The following is a 21,436-nucleotide window of genomic DNA, read 5'->3' on the forward strand; positions in this document are numbered from 1 at the left end:
TTATTACATGAATCAAATTAAGCCTACTTTACTTTGCTTTTCAACTCAAAATATATGCGATCGCAAGATTCATCGATATGACGAAAAGGCAACCACCGCACAGGCTGAAAATGCCAATATGGGTAGGGACGAGGAAGTGGTCGCATAAACCGTAATCTTTAAAATCTTGTTAAGGCATCGTTAAAAACAAACAAGACAACAATGATTTAAAAAAATGTTAAGTTAACTTGAATTTAGTTTTAAATACTTTAAGATTTAAGTTAAGAAATGGTTTAAGTGACTTAGTAATAATATGAATCTAAATTTTAAATTTATTAGTAAAAACATAGGCACGGATGCTAATATCTGTGGAATATAGATTCTAATTTAAAAAAAAAAAAACTCAAATTGTGATACGAGACTTTACCTATGCAATACTGTACATACATGACATTTAAATGAGTTTAGATGGTATTTTTGCATCAAACTAGTACTGAGACACAGACCTTTTTTGGAAAATAATTTTGCTTACTTATTTTTAATCTATTAAATATAGTGTTGTTTTGATGCTATGTGAATGTTTACATAAAAATTCAGTTTCCACATTGCACTATGAATATGGCACGACTCTGTCACTTGGTTGCAGTAGCCTCAATCATACTCGCCCAATTAAATTGCGAAACTGTACTTGTTGATAATTACTGAAACTCAGCTAAGTCTGGTGTAGCGACTAATTGTAGCTACAGAGGTGTTAATCGTTTTAATTGATTACGAATTGATTAGCATCGATAAGGTTAATTTGGTTTTTAATAAAGTTATGTTTTCGGCTTTGGATGGATTATTCTTATTTTACCACGCATAATGTTCGATAATTGTTGGCATTTAGTGTTTCCATTTTTTATACTGTTTATTTCGGTGAGTATTTTGTGAAATAGTATGTCTTTTATTTAGTTTCAACTAAGCTAAAAAAATTTTTGCATTAAGAACTTTTATGTCTCGTAATTTTAAATTTGAATTGATAATAATGCATATTGATAATTAATACAGATTTGGCATAGTTTATCTATCAGTGTTTATATTTAAGCTAATAAGAACTTTGGAATAAATAAACAATGATAAATAAATGAATAAAAAGAGTAAATAATTATAAAAAAAGCAAAAGTTTATTTTAGGTTTTGCCTCTAGGAACCTCCCTCATAGTAAAGCTCAATTTGAAACCAGTTTCAAATGAATCAGTCTCTACTCTTAATATACATACTTATTTAAAACAAGCCTAATCAAATTGAAAAATAAAATCGATAATGGCTAAAATATGTGTAGTCACTGTTGTATCCAAGTAGTGTATTATCATCATCGTTTCAGCCGGAAGACATGTCTTCTGCTGGGAATATTCCTCCCCTGGATTTCCAATAGATTGTATATTAAGTGGCCTGCGTCCAGCTATTGGTATAAAAACATGTAATTAATTTATCGTACAAAATAGTTCCATCTTTAGAAGTAAGGTCCCTCTTCGTTCGTCTTCTATAATTTTGCCAGTCATCTGATTACCTACTGGATGTAACAATACATGTAAAGTTATTATAATGCTTTCGAATATAGGAAAATTTTTAATTCTAAAATTATCGCGCCACTTGCATCGATTGTTTATTGCTTTTGGAAGAAATAAAATGAGAAAAAAAAACAGAGAACTTACTGATTTTTCTTTTTGAACGTACAGAATTCCTTGTGCATCGATGAGAACTTCGACTACTGGTACTCAAATGATGACGGTATGTGAATTATTTATATATTGGGTGTCTTCAAAAAAAAATTAATATATGTCATTTTGTCGCATATACAATAAATTTAAAGGACGCGGGATTCCATCGCTATGGAGTCTTTACTAGAGTGGAACAGCGCGTGTGCTAATATCTGTAGTACCGGCTTTTAATTTGGCACGTCAAAAGCTAAATCGAGATATTTGGTTGGTTTTGATCTTGTAAATAGTTATCTTAATCTATCGAACTAAGCCGTCGGAGAACTTTGCAATAAAGACAACACCAAAAATTTGTTCGTCTGGCCAATGTGCCAAATCATATGCCGCGTACTATTAATGTAATTAGAATTTTAAATACATCAGTACACTTTAGTAAGTCCATAAAATTATACTAAAGTGTGTAAAGGTATGAAATTGTTTACAGGAGTTTTTACAAGCATCCATACGTGTATCTAAACTATCTTTAGACACGCTATTAAAATACCAATGCTTTTATAAATAGTAAATTTATTTAGATAATAACAAATGTGAACAAGTTTCAACTAAATAACTAACTCAGTTAAATAACTAAACAAATAAGGATTATCATAGGGAATAAAAAACATTAGTACTGTGCTTTTTAGAAACTTCCAATCTAACGTGGGTATTAATATAATAACAATAGCATCGCTATTTCTTACAAAACGTTTTCTTACACTAAATTATATTTGGATAAAATATGCATGCGTTCTTTCTTTTTTTTTTTTTATAAAGCGGGTAAGAGATCTAATCCCAGATCCTGAACCTTGTTATCTAAACTCTTATCTATACTGAGGGACTAGTTGTAGATAGTAAAAGCTTAAAAGGGATTTACCACTAAACGTAATGCTCATTTGTTGTCAATTAATTTATAGCATTCCCTTTCTATAAATCAATGGTTTAACAAATAATAAATAAGGTAATGATTGCATAGTAATAAAACCTTTTTTTTTTCAAAATTGTGATTATGACATTTTAAAAATAATTAATCTTTACTATCTGTTCCTACAGACTTTGTACTCCCAAAAGTTATTGGTCTTATTCGTATTGAAATACGACTTCAATAGAAAAACATGAGTTAATCTCATTACATATTTTAGACTCATCACTTTATAAAGGGTGATAAGAAATAGCTTTAATGGTTCAAAGTTTTTTGTCGTCATTGAGGTCTACATTCACGCCTTTAAAGCTGTTACACCTATGAAAAATCACTCTGTATATACAGATTTACTACAAGCATTATTAATTGAATCGCTTGAATTGTATGCATTGCCATATCCTAGCGGTAGAGGACGATGACTTGCGATCCTAGATCACAGGTTCGTTTCAACAACAATCTTATGTTTTATGTAATTCACACTATATGTATTAATTATATAGGATTTCCTTTGTTCATGAACAACTTTCCTGAGGATTGGCAGCAGTGTCTTCTGCGTACCATTATACCACACGGCAGTCGCTTTGTGGCAATGGTATGCAGTACAGGTACTTTTGATTTGTTTGAAATTTTTTACATTAAATAATATATTTCACAGGTTTGTTTCCGGGATTTTTGATAAATGCAGAAAGAACGCAAAATAAGACATCCAAAAGATATTTCAGCGACGATCAAGATTTCGACGAACTTCTGATAAAAGGTAGACATAGTTTTTTTTATTAAACTTTAATTAACACATGGCTCTTAATCATAACCTGGTCGTCCACGATGTAGCTAAGAATGATCTATATGGCTCCTACGAAATAAATCGTTAACCCGAGGCAGCTTCTCTGACGTGGTTTCCATGATGGTAACTGTCACCAATCGGGGGCGCTTAGATAGAATTCAGAAATATATATTGTATCTTGTTATCAGTAATTTGATTTAGTGATTGTTGGAAAATATATGTTTTGAGTGTCGTTTGTCCTGGCATTTAAAGCTTTCTCAAGTTAGAGATTGCAGAGTGCTGACGGCATTTATTTTAGAACTCTTAACAGCCCAGGCTCTTGCAGTATACACAGCATTGGGTACCTTAGTCTGTTTATCTGTTTACAGAAGCTCTATAGAATACGAAGGTACAAAGACTTATAAAAAAGGACTTATTGTTTCATATGTATCTATATTTATATGCTAGCTATTGAATTGACAAATGCTGTTAAGGGGTTAAAATTTACATCATAGTATTGTAGAATGAGGTTATTAATTATCATTTTGAAATTAAGAGTGTATTAAATTTTAAGCATCATCGTCATCTTTTAGTCGTAGATCGTCAACTGCTACACATTAGTGTCCCCTTAATACATACAGTAATAACGTTTAGAAGCGTGCATCCAGCGTATTCCGAGGACACTTATAAGGTTGTCTATCCACCTCGTGAAAGTCCCTCCTACGTTGAGGTTGCCGGTCCGTGGTCTTCATTCCGAACCTTAAGGCTCCAGTGGCCATCTATTCTGCACGTTTTGTCGCCTACCCATTGTCACTTGAACTTGTCAATACTGACTGGATTGACAAGTTTAAATGATGAATGGCTGCCCCGGTTTTAAATGTTAATGCTCTCTAATAAAGACAAATATTTATTAGCAAACACTTAACATTTTATTTACTATCTTCGTGTATTATCCTATTATACTAGTGGCATGTCATCAACAATGCGTCAATCCTTAGGCACCTTATATATTTAATCCTAAAGTACTTTTGTCTACCAATTACGTACAATTATATGTACAGATATTTTCAATGTCATTAGTTTTATTTGTACGAATATCACTCATCTAATTGCCCTGGGTGATGTTAGAGTGTAAGTTATACGGCTGTACAATTTATAAAAATGTGTATAAAGTACTGAATGTAATATTTTTTTTCAGATGATTTACGAAGTGAAAGAGAGGATGACGTCATTACGATCGGTTGCAACAAGTGTGCCCCTGTAAGCGAATCGTTGTTCTTATGCCAATACAACGAATGCTTCAACGGAGGTAAATTCACACCAATTTTTTTCGGTCTAACTAGATACGATAACTTTATATAAGTAATTGTGTCTTTCTTTTTAGATCTAGTCTTTTTAGATCTGAGGCATACCAAAGCATTCAGATCAAGACAAAAGTGTTTAATTATAGAGCCATTCTAACTTTTAATTAGAAATAATTACGGGATATTTTTACAAAGAGTTCAGAGGTTAATAATTGTTTTTGAGTTTAAGACTTGTTTCTTGCCATTTAGTCTCAAAGCTTATGATATTCCTGGCAATATCTTCTAAAGAATGGTAGTGATTATTTAGATAGTATATATAAATTAACAAAGCAATGTGGTCAGCGAATCAATCATTAATTGGTTTACAATCATTTTAAAATGACTCATAATTTGCAGAAAGCTCGTGCTCTCCGGGATTTTGGTACAGCTCCGGAAATGAAAAAGATTGTAAGGAATGCTTCTGCTTAGACGGCGTGATATCGTTTTGCTATCCTTATCTATGTTATGGGGTGAACAGTAAGTTGATAATTTAATATATCTTATTCGAATTGATATCTGCTGGGCGTTAAGATTCTGCAGTGGAGAGAGATCACGAACTGGAAAGCGCAGTGTAAGATATTCTTCTTCAAGTTGGGCAGATGAAGTCACTAGTTAATTTCGTCGGAAGACACTGGATGTCGACTGCTTCCAAGGCAGGCTTATGTTCAGCAGTGAAGGTTTTGTGACTGAAATCATGATGATGATGTAATTTTAGCCAAAACATAAAACACAGTAGAGTTAGACTTTAGCCAGTATATAGTGCAGGTAATGTAGCGTTATTATTCTATAAATAGAGATTGTTAGTCACTATTGAACGTTTTTAATTTCAGTATACGATCTTAGTCTCATTTAAAAGAACATAATAAGTCTTATTACCTCAGGATAGGCGTAAGCCTATGTTAACCAGTGAACGTCCTACCGTTGAAACAATTGTGATAATGATCTGTTAAATATAATAGTCTAGTGGATTCAGGCGTTACTTTGCGGAGGTCCATCCTAAGTAAGAAAAGGACTAATATATAGCTACTTCCGCTATGTAGCAGTAGTGCATTCGTTGCACGACTACTGATACATAGCGGAAGTAGTTATATATTAGTCCTTTTCTTAAATATAACAGTTCAGAGTATCGTGAGTGATGGTGTCAGGCTGTACAATGTTGTACAATGATGTATATCGCTGAATATCTACCATTAAATTAATAGCATAGAATAAGGTGACAAACAAAAATAATTTATTGTCTTCTGACACTTGTAGTAGTTCTAGCAAACATACACATTTACAATGGTTTGTAAAATTTAACCGTGTCAAGGATTTTCTCACTGTAAGGCATAGGTGTCTCTCAAAGATCGTCACTAATACTAATCGATGTTTCTCTGCTCGCATTCAGCGACTTTCCGTGATTTTAACTATGTCGTCAGTGTACCTACTGTAGAGCGTACCCATGCGTGTATCGGCGCGTGGTCACTAATACAGAACCTTTTGGTCCTAATGGCCATCGTCTGCACGAGGGATATGCTCCGCCCATAGCCACTTCAGACGAGTAATTCTTCGGGCTTTGTCACCGATTTTGGTTTTTCAAGGATATCACAAATTTTTAATTTATTAATACTGTCATATATACTAAAAACGAATATTAATAACTAATATTAAGTACTACCAAATCCCACCGCAATTATATATATACATAACCTGTGTCGCTTCCCTATTTTTAAAATAAAGTAATCGTCGTAAAATGTAGGAATTAATGCTATAAGATATTGTTATCCAGCCAACCTTGAAAAGTGTATAAAAAGTGTTAGTTGCTTTGTTGTGTCTAACTCGCGGTACATCGGTTCCGGTTGGGCTTAATCAAAAATTAAATGTTACATATAGTTATATAATATATATAAATAAGCCGTGTAATTTAAAGAGGAATAAAATAAGACATGTCTGTCCTAATTTTTTGTCAATAAACTTTATTCAGAAAAAACGCAACAAATGGTTTTACTTCGCAGCTTGAGTGATGGTTAGTATTTTTTATTTATATAACATACAATATAATAATTTTTAACTTAATCCTATGTAGTAATAACTAAGTCTTTAATAGTTCTCTGGTTAAACAATTTTATGACTTGTACTTTAATATTAAAGTAAATATAACAAATATAAATATTAAGGTAGCATTTTTTATATATTAGAATTATTGTCATTTTTAAGCATTAGTAATCCAGGGGTAGAGGACTAAGCCATTTGCGATCGTAGGTCGTGAGTTCGATTTCCAGGATATAATAATTCACACCTATTGCAATAATCATAAAATATTGTCACTGCTTACAAACAAAGTGTCCAGAGGATTGTCAGCGGCGTCCATTGCATATTATAATACCACACTGCGATACCCGACCCGCCTGCCAAGCGCTTATGTTATATCTCCCCATATCATCGTCCTCTGTTTACCATAATTAAATACTGCGATCGTCAATCTGCCTGTTAAGTGTGGATATTATGGTATACCCCCACTGATAATTTTAGTGTAGACCTACACCTTGCAGTAAGTGTCTATAGGCTTCAATGAAGACGACGATCATAGATACCGGAGAGCACGCGACGCGGCATCGGTTCTCCACTAGGCTGACCGATGACATAGTCAAGGTTTTGGGAAGTCACTGGAAGCGCTGAAGTTATTATCTTTTATATTGGTTGTAAATAGCACGTGTTTTTTTCATATTTGTCTCATATTGCTAATGTCTTCGATGAAAGCTGGTGGCCGCCAGCTGTTCCTATAGTAAATCTTTGGGGAAAAGTTGATGACGATTATGTCTTTGAAACTAAGTGATACTTATAATACTTAAATTACAGATATTAGTGTTGTCAAATGCCTTCCCGGACAAGAGCTTTACCAAGGGGTAGCGGAGAGCTGCGAGAGTTGCAAATGTCAACCAAACGGTCGGTGGTCCTGTTGGAATGAAAAAAAATCCTGTGATGGTAAACATATTATTGTTTTCTTTATTCTTTGTTCTACTCATTGCATGATTCAAAGCGTTCTCCGATTTCATAGTACAATCAAATTGAGCTCCGTTATTTTGACTTCTGTCTACTAAGACGCCGGCTATTCAAAAGAACAACGTTAAAAAATAAATAAATGAGGAGACATCCTTTTTTTAAGTTTATACTGACAAACATACATTGAATTCGTAGATATATATACGTTCCGTCGTTTCTGCCGATAGCAGCTTTTCTAGGCATAGGCCTCCACCAAAAATATCTATGGGGTATACCATAATGGCCACGACGGATAGGCGGGTTGGCGATCGCAGTGTGATGTTATGGTACGCAGGGAACCTTGCATGTCCATCCTCTGTTAATTTGTTTGTGAGCAGTGGCAATCCCATCTAATTAAAGTACAAAGAGTGAACTATATAATATTGTATACCGTGAATCGCATCCACGATCGTAGATCGCAAGTTTCAATCCTCTGCTGCTTCGCTAACACTCCTCGTGTATTTATATACATGTTTATTTATACTTCTGCATGTATGTTTACATATATACATCACTATTAATGTAACACTTCTATGGCTATTTCTGTTACATATGTATATACGAAGATGTACAGCACTATTGTAAAACATTGGCGCTTAAAAATAATATCTATAATAAACATAGAAAATTTATAAGGAAAAACCTTATACATATTAATTAAATATGTCATCATCTGATGATGTGGTGGATGGTGTCTTTGGCCGTCTACTGTTGGACATATGCCTCCTCCATTGATTTCTAATAAAACTGGTTGTAAACGTCCTGGATCCAGCATCCACACAGACCTTAACAAGGTCATCTGTCATCCGATCATACGTTGAGCTTGCCAGTCCATGATTTCCACTTCAGAACCCTTGTCCACACCGTCTCACAATTAATCGAATAATGTCAACAGTTAACTTTTTGTGCCAATTGTATATTACCTGCTGGTATTTTATAGTCGTAAATGCAGATAGAGAGGTGATAGAGAGTTGAACGTCCTAAGTATGGTTCTGTTTATCGTAGCTAAGTTTGAAAGCTCTCGGCTCGGCTATTTTATTCAGGAGGACGCTCTACTGAGTAACAGAGGACACGGGCCTTTGTTTCGGCTGTCACTACAAGCTTGTTTATCATTCCAATTCGATTATAAAGTTTAAAATACACTAAAACATGACTAAATTACGTAAAAAATATCTTTGTCACTTTTAGATTTTCTTCCCGGACTGGCAAGTAAGTATTTTATTTATAATTCTTCGTAGTAAAATGACGCTTTATTTGGTCATGGACAACCTGCCTTCGTTCGTACTAAAGATTACTGGTAGAGAATGTTGAATGCTTGTGTACAAAGCAGTGTTGCAGTTATTTTGAATTAGTTTTATAAATAATCTATTTTTAAATAAACTTAATTTCACATTAAAAGATAAATAATTTCAAATGTAATATGGTTTTACAATTCATCGGGTTATATATTATTATAATTATAAATAATGCTCATAACTTAATAAGTTATATTATTGTATCCTGAATAGTTGTTTATGTAAGTGCCATAGTGATGAGCTACAGGGATTACATAAATATAAAAAAAAAGAAATAATAATTTTATCACAAAATGTAAATGATTTAAAAAATTATATTTTTATTGTATCCTTGAAAGCAAGCCTTTATAGTGGATTAGAAGTTTAGCGGAGGCTGTACCACGAAGTAACCGTTATTTTCTTACTTTCTCATGTAGACAAAAGCTAACATTAATTTATTTTCCAATGAATGAAATATTAAAGTCCATTGTCATTTAAAATATTCAAGTACATGATGTAATGCAACAACAACCTGTCATACAGGTTAATCTAGTTATGATTTATAGGTCGATGTGTGGTCGAAGGTTCTCTGTCAGTAGCTGAAAGAGGTTGCGGCTTGTGTTACTGTTTACCCGGGGGTCACATGTTCTGTAGCACCAATGGACACCATTGCCCTGACGGAAACATGAGTGAGTAATTTTATTTCTTCTGTCATGAAACAAACTATTAAAAATAAATACGATAATTTCCTATGTTATCTAATAAAACTGTTAAACAAGACCTTATAGATGTGACATCTAGAACCAATCACCTGTATATACATAAATAGGTAGTCAAGTCGTAAGTTCTGTCATAAAACGTATTTTTTTGAATCTTGAATGTAGTCATGGAAAAAAAAATTGTGTTAGAATATCGAAGAGAGCGTAATATTTCGTAAGCAGTCGCCATCTTAAAATGGACCCCGTTCGTGCTATACAGGTTTGACCACGCATGTTGAATGCTTAGTTAGTATAAAATGCGCGTATCATGATTATTTTTGGTATATATATCATCGTCATTATTATTTAAACCGTAAGACGTCCATTGCTGGTCTTATTCCTCCGTCATAGATTTTCATTAAGGCTCGTTGGAAGCGGCCTGCGTTCAGTATCTTCCGTAGACCTTAAAAAGATTGTCTCATGAGAAGAACCTTGAGGCTGCAAGAAGTCAATTGTTCTGTGTGTTATGTGGCTTGACACCTACCATTTGAACTTGCTAATAAAAATATTAAAATACAAATCATGATCTTTATGCATCTAAAAATCAAACGTCATTGTAATTGACATTTTTTTCTTGTCTCCTTTCGTTTAGTAAGACAATGCTAAAAATATGAAAAGCTCATCAAGGTGTTATAACTTAATTACTCTACTAATTCAAGTAGTCTTTATATATAAAATGTGATTTAAATTGCTATTTCTACTCATGTAAATCTAATACATTACTACAAATACGTTATACCTAAATCCTAATTATTTCATTACACTTAATTAAATAATTAAAAGGTAATGTAATTTTATATAAAGTAATGATGTTCTTTCTGAAAATATATTATCGTTTTATTGGTCAGGTCAGTATTTATCGATCAAAAAATAATTTATTTTTAAGTTGTCTTATTCTTTTTCAATTGCTTTATCAATCTTCTTAACGGGACGGGTAAAATTATACACTACTGTCAATACTACATTTTTAATATTAATCGCAATCTAACTTGTTATAATCGTGACATATATTCACTTAAGCTTATACATTTAAAAATGCGTTTCAAGGAACTCATTTTCACGAAAGAGATGCTTCATATTTTTTTTCATAACTACATACATAACACTTTACGAAGCTGAGTCAAAAATAAAATAGATTAAAAAATAAATAGATAATCAGTTGGTGATAAATAAGAGTTCTGTCAAAAGTTCCTTCGTTGAATATGTGTATTTTATCTTTTATCTTTTTGTCACAGATATAAAGATTTTTTGAAGTGCCGTCGTATTTAATTCACATTTAATTAATAAATCAGTGATCACTTTTAAATTTAGAATCAATTAATTTTTCTATTGCAATACGACTATGTTGTGTTATATATTGGTAGAGCACGTCACAGTCGAAATTGCAAAACCGCTATATTATTATACTCATAGTATATGTATCCTTCATTGTTATTTTATTTATGTGAAAAAGGTTTATCACTATGCATATCTTCTCCATACTGTAATATTTGGCTGAGACTTGGACCCTAAAAGGGGACCGCTTACGACGCGTTAGATATTTGGACTGTGTTACAAAAAAAAAACATCTATAATAATGTAACTCGGATCACTTATTAGGTAGGAGCACGTACAAGGGTGATTTCATTCGTTGCTCTTTTTTATTTGGCCACGGTTATTCCTCTGATTTAAGTACACAGGGACAAGCGACAATCTTTCAAATAATTTACTCGTTTTCTAATTTTATTTCCTATTTTTTCCTACTCAATTTCTGTCACTAGTTTCTCTTGTGGCCTCTCATAATGTTTCATTCTTTTTCATTCCATTACCATTTATACTTGGCCTATTTTCCTTCACCATTTCCTCCTGTACTTGCTGATTTATATCTCATATATATATATATATAGATATATATATATATATATATATATATGAGATATAAATCATATATATCATATATATATATATATAATATCTCATATCATATTATTATCTATGAAGATGTATGTTGTTACGTGCAGGTCCCGAATGTTCCAGCGAAGCATGCGTGGTGGGATGTTTCAATGGTGACAAACAGCTGGGAATTTGTAAGGAGAACAGGTGCAATTGTATTGGATTTCGGAAGCTGAGAACTCACGTTTTTTATTAATAAATTTAAAAATAAATATTGACGAACTGGAGTGTATTTTTTTAGTATAGCGGTGACTAAAATCCTATATTGTTATCTTTGGTAAAAGTTAAGTGAAACAGTTGAAAACTATGGGGGAGGTTTATGTATATGTAATATGACCTATGGAACAATCTCCGTTGGTAAAACAAAGTATCTTTTTAATAGATATGTCATTATATTGTGCTGTTATTGTTTACTATTTTATTTATTTGAGTAAAAGCTCTGAGGGGAGGGGGAGGATATTTGCCAGTAATAATTTTAAATTTTTTACATATATTTTCAATAAAAAGTGATAAATAACTTGTATCTGTACAAAGTCCGTAGGGGCGGATAGTAAACAGTAATCAATTCTAGTACAAAGTAAAAAAGATTTTGAAAACGCATTTTATACTATATCATCATTGTTTTATTTATGATTTCTGTTTATATTATGTATTTCTGGGTATCAAAGGCATATTATCAAATGAGCTATAACACTTTAAAGTTTTTATACGTACAACCTATTGATCGTGGGAAAAAATACAAAATATAAATTGCACAGAGTAAATACTCTGTATAGTGCTAAGTAAAGCCAGCAATAAACTCATTGGCTTATTTTCCCATGATCACTTTAAAATACTTATATTATACAGTAGTTAGTAAAAAAATCATGCTATAAGTCTATATTATACAGGTGTAATCACTCTGTATTAGATTGCGACAAGCATAACCCCCGGAAACACAAAGTCTACAGGAACTGAAAATGAATAATAATAAATTTTTCCTGTAATCAGAATTTTGAAAAAGGATTTTTTTTTACTATATATTTTCATTATGTGACCATTAATTTTGGATAGACCATACCAAATCAATTTACAGCAAATTAGCTATACTTTCAAGCCTTCAAAAGTTTTACGTCTAATGCCAATGACCGTGTATATCGTCTTTTTAGCCCATAGACGCCTATTGAAAAGACTTTTCAAAAGATATATATGTGAGGATATGCTAGAATTGCCTCGTATATATGTATTATAGTACGCTGAAAACGCTGCTATCCTCCTGAAACTTATTTGTGAGCAGAGCAATCTTATGTAATTAATGCACTAAGTATGAATTACATAAGATTGTAACCTAGGATTCGAACCTAAGTCGTACGTTCCTAAGTCTCAGTCGCCTACCGCTGACCTACTACTGTTCGCGTTGTATATAATAAAGATAAAACAAATCCCAGCGTACATAATAAAAAATAAATAAAAGATTTTTCCTTCCTTACGATATATAATATACTATGAACTTGTTGAAACGCAGAATAACACTAAAAACATTCGTTTCGAGAAATATAAGTAATACAGATATGCACAAAACTTTAAGGCTGTATTATATAAAAATATATTCACGCGATACTTATATTTTTGAACAGTATCCCAAGTTAAGAACGGCCGAGATTAGCTAACAGAGCCCGGGGCCATTTCCCCGAGGAAATCAGCCGTGATATAGAGTTGTCGACTTGGATTACTTCGAAGACGTTTATAACAATTTCATCGGATGTATGAGAATAGGTCAGTCTATCTTGTTATGGACGAAAATTGCTTCAATAATCTGTACGTTGACATGCGGCGTTTGAGAATTTGTATTTAAAAAGCTTAGGTTAAACGTACATCATAATAATGCTGTGAAATCTTATTTATCATTAAATAAAATTATCTTTAATAAATTAATCGATTTAAATTTAAAACTTCTTTCATTATAAATGTAATAATAAGATGCTTTAGATGTCTTATTGACGTCAAGATTCAACTACCTGTTCAGATGATAAATGTCTCAGACTTCAAAAGAACAGGCCAACGAAACACTTTGGAATTACATAGTTTATGAAAGAATATAAAATTAGCTATTCGATAAACATAGAAATAGCTTGGTGAAGTGAACACATCATTCCCAAGGCATCTATGAAGTCATTTAGTATAGTAATCTTTAAGCACACAAACGTCTTAAACTTTTAAAAAAAATCTTGTTACCATAGGTAAACATTACATGTATGTGAATACGATTTCACAATAGGATTCTTATTGTACGTTTGTTGGGTGATGATGATAAGATTTTTATTGCGAAAGATCGTTACTTCACTCTTTTTATTTCTGTCCGTTTTAAAAATAATTTAAAAATAATAAATGTTCAGGAAAAAATCTGTTAATAAATCAATGAATAAAATCATTTTATACCAGAGATTAATTCTCAGTTCAAACACTCTCCTCAAGTGGATTGGGTCCCTTCATCTCGATTGTTTGTTGAAGGAAATTCACAAAGCTCGCCTTTGTTATCGTGACATCTTGGAGTTCATTTCAGATTCAATGCGAATTTTAAAGCAGATAAAATGTTATCTACATTTAATAATTTGAAAACACTATCCGTTATTATAGTTATTTTATATTATAATATTTTCATTGTAATTTAAGACTGAGTTTAGATGACTCATGTTTTATCTATGCAGCATGATTAGTTGTAGGTATAAAAGCTTTATTGAGGTAAACATGAAACTAAATTGCTGTCAAATAATGGTACTCTCTGTTCCAAAATCAATAATTACAAAAATAATTAATTACGTAATAATATTAAAAAACATTTTTAATATTGTAATTACATACGAATAAAAAAAATCAAATTTATAATATATTCATTCATATTCAGAAATAATAAATTAATATAACATATTTTAGAGTGATGACTGTATAAAGCGTGATTAGAAATGGGTGAAATTATAATAAAAAAAATATTTTTTTCTAAAAAATGCATATGTTTAACTAAGTGCGAAAATCAAGAACGGCTCGAGCATTTACGTAATTTTTTTCATATTTTCTTGTTAAATAAATACCAACGATACGGGTGCGATGGCCGCATATGCTTAGCCCTCGTTGAAGCGAAGGCGCGAATGCTTTCAATGCAACTGGATACGACCACGCAGAGTAAATATTTTATTGACACTCGCGGACCTTCTGTTTCCATGAGCTCAATATCGGTAAAACTGCACAAAGCCATAAGGCGAGCAGCAAAAATTTCAAATAGAAACAATAGTAGCGCCACATGCATCGACTTCAAACCGAAACCAAGTAAACAAAAACAACAAAGTTACTTAAAAAATAGAGTCGTTACCCTACATTTGTTAGATTAAAAATACCACACCTCCTTCTTTATATTATATGACGAATGACGCGTGTTATACACAATACAGTTAAATAAACAAATAAACAAATAGATATTAAACTTATTAGTCAATAAACTGCAAAATATGATTAACTTATGTATTTATTCTACCGGACTGATATTAGAAGTCTGCTAATTAGTGATAATAAAGTTGTAATATATAGAGCCGTTGTCATTAGTGAACTTTTATTAAAGATCATTAACTACCATAAACGTATAGGAAAAACTTTACAGCAAATATTAAAAATAGTTCATTCATAAATTATATAATACCATACCTTTTTTATTTAAAACCTTAATATACCTCCGTTCAACTTACCGGACCTTCAAAAAAATCTACAGCAGAATCTTTTGATGAGATGGCCCGGCACGTTGTCCTAAACCTCAAGGCATTTAACGGTCTGTAACGTTTGGGCAGCGACTTGAAATAAAATAATGCACCAACTAATATATAATTGAGTAAAACTTCCAAATTGTATTGTTAATATGTATAAATTTTAGCTGTATTTACCCATAAGAGAAAATTGTGTAAGAAAAATTGCAACCCTCTCCCAACTGTCTGAATTTAGTAAAAGCGAAAAAAAATATTGTAAAAAAACACTAGCAATACAAATTAGAACTATTAAAAAATAGTAAAACAAAAAATGAGGCATAGACAATATATAGAGACAATTATAAAGATATTGTAACTATATATAGGATTTTAGAGTAAAGTTGACAGACCAGTAAGCAAAGCGCAGGGTGTTCACTGAAAAAGAGGACCGATGCTTGGCACAGGCCAGCAGTCAACGTCTTAAAATCCTAAAACTAACACGATAATAACGGTGAATTAATAAACAGTCAAGAGTTTTTTTTTCTGAAGTAGATCATGTAAAATATTAAAGTTAAGCAGTCTGTACCCGCTGATCGGATAAAAATCACCATGCTATAGTTTCGTCTGTTGTAAGTTAAGTATATACTTAAAAATTGTTTAGTTTAATTGCGCATTTATTTTAGGCAGAGCTCAATGTCAAAAAAGTCCCTGAAACAAAGAGAGTGACCCTGAAAGGATTAGCCTTTGAAATACACAATAGTCATAAACAGTGATGTTTTCTTTATAATACAGTGATTTACTGAAGTACTATTATAAAGAAAAGTAGAAGGAAATTAAAAGGCCGATGGATTTATAGCTAGTTAGCCCACCGATCTTTACAGTACTGCAGTCGGTTAAATTTACTTCTTCACCCCAGTGACTAATACAGTATGATACTTTAAAATAATAAAGATTTTTATGCCTTAAAATAGGTTTATCGAACATATTCTGTAATGTTTTTTACACTGTGATCGACTTGGAACTCTCCCACTCTTCCAAGACAAAAAATATTTGAAAAAATCTCCAATACGTTGCCATCCTCTTTTTTGTGAGTTGAAAATACTATGTAGTTATTGTATAAAGTGTGAATTATATAAGATTGCATCCCGGGAATCGAACTCGTGCCCTTTTATCACAAGTATCGGTTGTCTGCCGCTAAGATATACCGAGTTATAATATCTATATGAAAAACAAAGTTATTCTTAAAAAATACTGTATACCTTTATTATTATATAGTAATATTAAAAGTAAAGTATTAAAAGTTAAAAGATATTAAAAGGTTTATATTATTTCGTATACGTTACGTAATTCTTTTCGAGTGAAATATTAACAGGTGTGAGAAGGCCGGTTTTACGGCGGAGGCACGCGGCGATGCTGTAAAAGTGCAATTTTATATTACTGCAGTTGCATTCGGAATGTACAAAGTAATGTACCCTTATATACATATATATTTATATGTATCTTTGTGTATTTATATGTACATGTAATATATTAATTTCAAGTATATTAAAACACAATATATTCGCTTAGATGTCATGGGACTCTTTCTTTGTCCATTCTTAAATTCGGTTCAAAGTTTTCAACGGTTAAGTTATATATGAGGTAGACAGAATAATTTGTTGGGGTCGCAGAAGACGTTGGATGTATGCTTCTTTCATACATCCAACGTCTTCTTCAATCGATCTCATTAAAAATCTATGGGGAAGGCATACGCCGTAGGCAATGTCTACTGGTGAACATACGTTCGAAATTATGATGATATTTATGATGTGTAAGCTAGCTTCATAATGTTTTTGGTATGTCAAATTCGAGAAACACTTATCGGTGGGGCCATGTATTAACAAACAGGGAGAACTTAGTTGCGCTACTTAACAAAACAAAGCTCCTGATTGTAATTTTGTTGTAAATTTTCATTATAATTTATGTAATGATTCAATAATAAGAACATACAAATAAAACTCATACGCCTGAGAAATAGTAATTTGTTTCGTAATCTTGTCATCAATAAATTGATCCATAGTAAGTGGCATAAAAGAAATCGGTACAATAAATGTCTTGGAAGTAAAACGAGACAGTAACTCAATGTTATTGCAAATTTCCTCCGGGAAATAGATCCGCCCTCTTAACAAGACAATCTCGGCAGTCATTCACTTCACTTTGAAATATAATTCCGTGCATTGTATTGTGTGTATGTTTTTTTTTTTAGTTTTAATGAGTGTATCCTTACGCTTTATTTTAACAGCGATAAGATTAAAAAAGGCTTATCAAATATTATTTTACTGTGTTTAGTGTGTGTGCGTGTGTTCGTGTGTATGCGTGTGTGCGTGCGCGTGCGTGTGCGTGTGCATGTGCGTGTGTTCGTGCATGTGCGTGTGCGTGTGCATGTGCGTGTGTTCGTGCATGTGCGTGTGCGTGTGCCTGTGCGTGGGCGTGTGTGTGTGTGTACAGATGGAGGTAAAGACAGGCGTAAAGTCTTTAAAGAGGTTAATGTATCTATTAGCTGCTAATGTCTTGTATTTCCTTAAAACAATGTTTCGTTTCAGATATTAAAAACGTAGAGTAAAAAAACTGTATTCGATATTCAGGTCGTTTTAAATTATCTATTGTTTACTATTTGTCCTTGAGTTTGTACTGCCAGAATTTATTGGCTTGTCGCATTCCAATAGAAAAAATTAATTAATGTTACGTATCTCGAATCCTCACTAATATTTTGTGCTACAAATTAATTATACATTCAATACTTTAAACGTTTTACACTTATAGTCAAATACCCTGAATATTAATGAAAAGGTTGTATATTTTTTTTTTCGGTGTTTCGTAGATTTTTTTTCAAGGAGTAGAAATATAATATACAAAAATGATTAAAAATATGCTAGTACTTTGTATAACTTATTTATTCAGCGGACTTAATTTACTGCATCTTAAAATTTTTGCTTTGAAAGGAGAAAAACGCTTAATTTGTTGAATTTTTCCCAACCCTTGGGTTGAATAAAGAATTTAAAAAATGCATCGTCGACACTACACTGGGAATTTTTAAGCATTTCCGAACAGAATTTTCTGGAAGCTTTTGCCAAGTTCGCAGCGGTTGTACCTTTTTATAAATAACCGCTTCATAATATTAGAACTACAAAATTGTTCTATTTATTTAGTGTACGTTGCGGTTTACAATAGATAACATTGGCTTCATTTTAGTCTACAGACTATAAATATCGGTAGCTTATACCGCTTTTTATCAAAGCTTTAATCTGATATTGTCAATAAGCAACATGATGTTATTTCGTAACTAGCACATCGGTCCCCTAGAATTTATTTTAAAATGAATTTAATGTTATTACACAAAATATAACTCTTTAAGTAGATATTAAAATTACTGACACAGTAGAGTACAGTTTTAATAATATTAAATTCATTTCAGCACCGGACTCCCAAAGCAGCATAAGTAAAATAATTTAAAATTTTGGTTGGACAGCGAGAGGAATCTTTGAAGTTATGTCTATTAAAAGAAATATCGTAATCTTTTTGGTTCTTTACTTATTCATGATTTGGCGACGTTCTGTGTATTTAGATAGTATAAATATGTAAATGTTTATAAATGATATTAATACTATTTATAACATAATAATAGTATTAAGTATAACATTTAAATGTACGTACCAAATTCAGTATACATATTTTTATAATTTTGTAAGAAAAGTGTTTTTTTAACCTACATGTTATAACAATAATTTGTTAAAGTTTAAGGTTTTTTTTGAAAAATACGTAATGTTCTATTGTTACATTGACCGGAAGTGACGATTATAATAATTACAATGGCCACATTTTGGCTAGTGTTTTTTTTATTTAATTAAACATATAATTGTTTAATTAAGCAGCGGTAACCCTGTGGTAGATGACTAATACCATAGTTAATGAGACCGTAGTTTTGATTCGCAGGATACAATTTTGTATAATGCACACTTTGTGCCTTAATGATATAAGATTGCTGCTGCACAAATAAATTTCCAAAGGATGGGCAGCAGCGTGTGTGTACCATTAAACCAAACTGCCAACTTTGGCGATTATGGTATATTCCCCATAGATATCTTTAGGGGAGGCCTATCATTTTCAGTGGACATCTGTGGACTGTAACGACGATAGTTATGCGTATCTATTAGACATATGAATTATCAGAAATATATTAAACTTTGTCAAATTTGAAATTATGTATATATATTGTCGATGCTAAATTCAAAAATCATATTGTTGTGTTAGTGGTTTCAAAATTTCGTTTTGAGACATAAAGGGTGCCATAATAGATTAGTAGATTTATTCGTGAAATATGTTTAGCAAAAAAAATTAAATTAAACATTAAAAAAATACAAGTATAGTTACATAGTTAATATATATATTTATAATTAATAAGTTTATATATTCTCAAGGCGTATTTTAGATAAAATCTAAATAAAATTGGCGGTAAACGCCAAGCACCGCAACAAAAGCGTTTGCAATTAATTTTCCCCTTTCATTCGGTCGGATTTATTGCTTGTTACCCTTTTAACCTTCAAAGGACTGCGCTGCGGCGCAATACTAGTCTCTTTGTTGCACTGCGACGGCGATGTAATATAAAATAAATGAAATACCCGAGTTCAGTCGTAACTCATACATTTATTTATTACTCAAGTTATATTTCAGTTTATTTATTACTCAAGTTACTTATAATTTTCCTTTTTTCATGCCAGCCGATAAAAGCCTTCTTGAAGATCCGAAAGATCATCACAATGACCAGTCATGATTATGTCGTCGGTCCAACTAGCGGGGACCTACTCACGCCGCGAGTACAGGCACGTCTGTGGTTTTCTTTCTTCAGTTGACTACCTCATTTCTAATAATAATATAAAGTATCAAAATAACAATTACATAATCATTACTTAACTATAATTAGTAGCAAATAGTATTGTGCGTTTTGCATTTTCAGTGGCGCCCAGAAGTGCCGGACCTTAATTTAGTCGATTGCAGTACTGGGAGAAAAACTGACAGGAAAAACTCCAGCAACGATTCTTTGTATAATTATTGTGGTTTTTCGTTCCTTGTAGTAGTTTTATCTTCACCGTATGCAAATTATTTCTTGATTTTCTCATAGACATCTTGCCATCCGGAACCTTGATATCATAATTTTTTTTGAGATGCTCCATGCTACATTGAAACTGATTGAATTTGAGGGGACAGCGGCGAATCAACGGTTGCAGAGGCCTCATAGCCTTAAATCTCAAAACCTTTGTCCGTACATACACATTTTAACCGGGTTTTAAAGCCGTCGATCTTTTAAATTTTTTAGACGCTCCAATGAATGTCTAGACTCAAAGGCCTACTCGAGTAGAATTCAGTCTAGGCTGTTATTCTTCAATAAAATTATTTTAGCATTCCAAGTCAAGGGCGTCTGAGAAGGCCGGAATACGACTAAATCGGTTTCTATCGATTACTATCATTTAGGAAAGCGTTAATGCCTGGAGCAGAAGTGACGGAAAAAGCTCCAGCAACGTGTGCATCTGTAATAATTGGCAGTTGTGGGTCATGTAGTTTACGAGCTGACTTTAACTGTTGTTTTTAAGTTGACGGAATAATTTTTATGTTCGAACAATTTTGTATAAACATTTGAAATTGTAGTGGGCAGGCCATATAGCGTGCAGAATAGATGGCTGCTGTAGCCTTAAGGTTGTGGCGTGAAAACCACTGACCGGTAAGCCTGCGCAGTAAGTCCATTAAAGACGTAATGTATAAGACGAACTTTTTTCAAAAGGCGCTGTTTCATACGCTATTGAAAGTTTGTAAAATACTCTTTGCTCCTGTAAATGATAATAATCTTTAAGCTTGTTTTGTGACATTTTATTTGTTTTCTTGGGTACAAAATTTGATTGTTCAAAGACAATAGAAATCGGCGGAAATGCGGCTAAAGCTATGATGATGTATGTAGTGGATAAAAGTGC

At 32.3% G+C, this 21,436-nt stretch overlaps 1 long non-coding RNA gene across 1 annotated transcript; it reads left to right on the forward strand.

Moving 5' to 3' along the window:
* The first annotated feature begins 1,695 nt into the window (after nt 1–1,695).
* LOC137923639 (uncharacterized) lies at nt 1,696–4,699 on the forward strand. The gene is made up of 3 exons (XR_011107563.1): nt 1,696–1,748; nt 3,289–3,390; nt 4,595–4,699. It is a non-coding gene; the product is annotated as an uncharacterized lncRNA (long non-coding RNA).
* Nucleotides 4,700–21,436: the final 16,737 nt, after the last annotated feature.

The sequence above is a fragment of the Battus philenor genome, unplaced genomic scaffold, assembly GCF_028537555.1.
Source record: "Battus philenor isolate CCGP_79_NKW_IND1 unplaced genomic scaffold, ilBatPhil1.0.hap1 SCAF_22, whole genome shotgun sequence".
NCBI lineage: Eukaryota > Metazoa > Arthropoda > Insecta > Lepidoptera > Papilionidae > Battus > Battus philenor.